Genomic DNA, 1,761 nt, shown 5'->3' with positions numbered 1-1,761 from the left:
ATATTTGATACATGTATACATTGAAGAATGGCTAAATATGAATAAAATTAATTAACATATATGTTACCTCAGAAGATTCAAGCACATTCTTCTCAACTTTTCTGAGTGCAACTTTGAGCAAGTAGTTTAACTCTCTGAGTATCAATTTTTCTTTATTTTAGCTTTCATCAATTTGTGATTCATTTGTTTATTCTAAAGTTGTATTTTAGAGCACCTACTGTGTGGGAGGTTCTGTGATAGGCACTAAAATTGCAGTAGTGAACAAGAAAAATCTAGTCTCTGATTTTGTATGGTTTATGTTCTAGTAAGAAGGAGATGTTTTTAAGGAAATACATTTGCAAATTACAAATATACTAAATTGGAATGAGAGCAATGAGTGAGAAGTTTGACACATTATATTTATGCAGTTATGGGAATGGCTTGGAGATTAAGACCTATAAGTGTTATGGGCCCATACCGTAAGTTACTTGGCTTAGCATGCCTGGTAGAATACAACATGCTGAGTCAAAATTGAACCTGAAGTCTGAGATGTCAAAGACATTGACCCTTCATCTTTTGTTGATCTATTTAATCTTTCCAAATACTTATTCCAGAATTTTGAGAGCAATTTTGTTTACAATATTGCTCTATCCTACACATATCCTCAGTGATCTTTTGCTCTTTCAGAGGGTAGAAGAGGAGGGCCACAAAGAAGCTTAGCAATGTGTCACCATCACCTTTGCATTTTTTCAATATGGTATGCCTCTATCCCCTTCCAGTAAAGTGGTTCAAGTATCAATGATATAACTGGGAGTGATCGTTAGTATCTTCACTGGCCTACTCACTGTAACAGTATAATTTATCTTTGTTACTTGTTTTTTCTTAGCTCCCATACTTATACTGTTCCTCCAGCTAATCCAAACTGAGCTTTATTCCCATGACGAATCATAGAAAAGTAAGGTCTAATATTCATGGCTGGTCTTTTCAGCAGGACCTATGCTCTGCAGATCCCTTTGGCTAAAGGGGTGAGTCTCCTCTGAACTCCACCTGTGGGACCTCGGGGCCACTCAGAGCCATTGCATTTATACTTTAAAGATGAGAGAAGAAAGAGAGGATGACATCACTCCATTTTAAATTCTTACCTACCCTTTGCATATTTCTTTTTCCACTAAAACTTTTCTTGTCTTTGAGACTCCTTTCTCTCATTAATGTAGTACTTAAATGCTTAAGTTGCTTCTCCTAAGTAATATAATATAGATGGTCAATACATGTTTAAAGATCAGCATTAGTCCTTCGGCTCCTTGAAAGTAGGATTCGTTTCTGGTCATCTATAAATCCACGATGACACAGAGTACATAGTTAATGCAAAGACAGAGAGATAAGGTGGGACAGGAGGAGGAAAAAAGAAGGGAGAGGAGAAAGAGCTGAAGGGCAAGAAGGAAGAGCTTTAAAAGAAAGAAGAAGAAGGTTAGTGTTGAGAGATGCTTAATGTGTGTCAGGAACTAAGGTATGATCATGTATAATACATTTTAATATACATTTTTGTGACTTCACATATATAACATTTATTTCAAAATGAAGAAATATGAATATAATGGGTTTTCATCAGAAATCAAAAGTGATACTTGTGATCCCATAAATCTTCAACCTTTGATTTATTGGCTTACTTTTGTTATATGATTAAAACTCATATCACAGAGGTCAGTATTTGCAAATGGGCAGTATTTTATTAAGCCAAATAAGAATCCTACAAATTACATATTATTGTCTATTTTTTTTTTC

The sequence above is a fragment of the Propithecus coquereli genome, unplaced genomic scaffold (genome assembly GCF_000956105.1).
Source record: "Propithecus coquereli isolate 6110/MARCELLA unplaced genomic scaffold, Pcoq_1.0 Scaffold28, whole genome shotgun sequence".
Classification (NCBI taxonomy): domain Eukaryota; kingdom Metazoa; phylum Chordata; class Mammalia; order Primates; family Indriidae; genus Propithecus; species Propithecus coquereli.
This window is presented reverse-complemented; position numbering follows the sequence as displayed.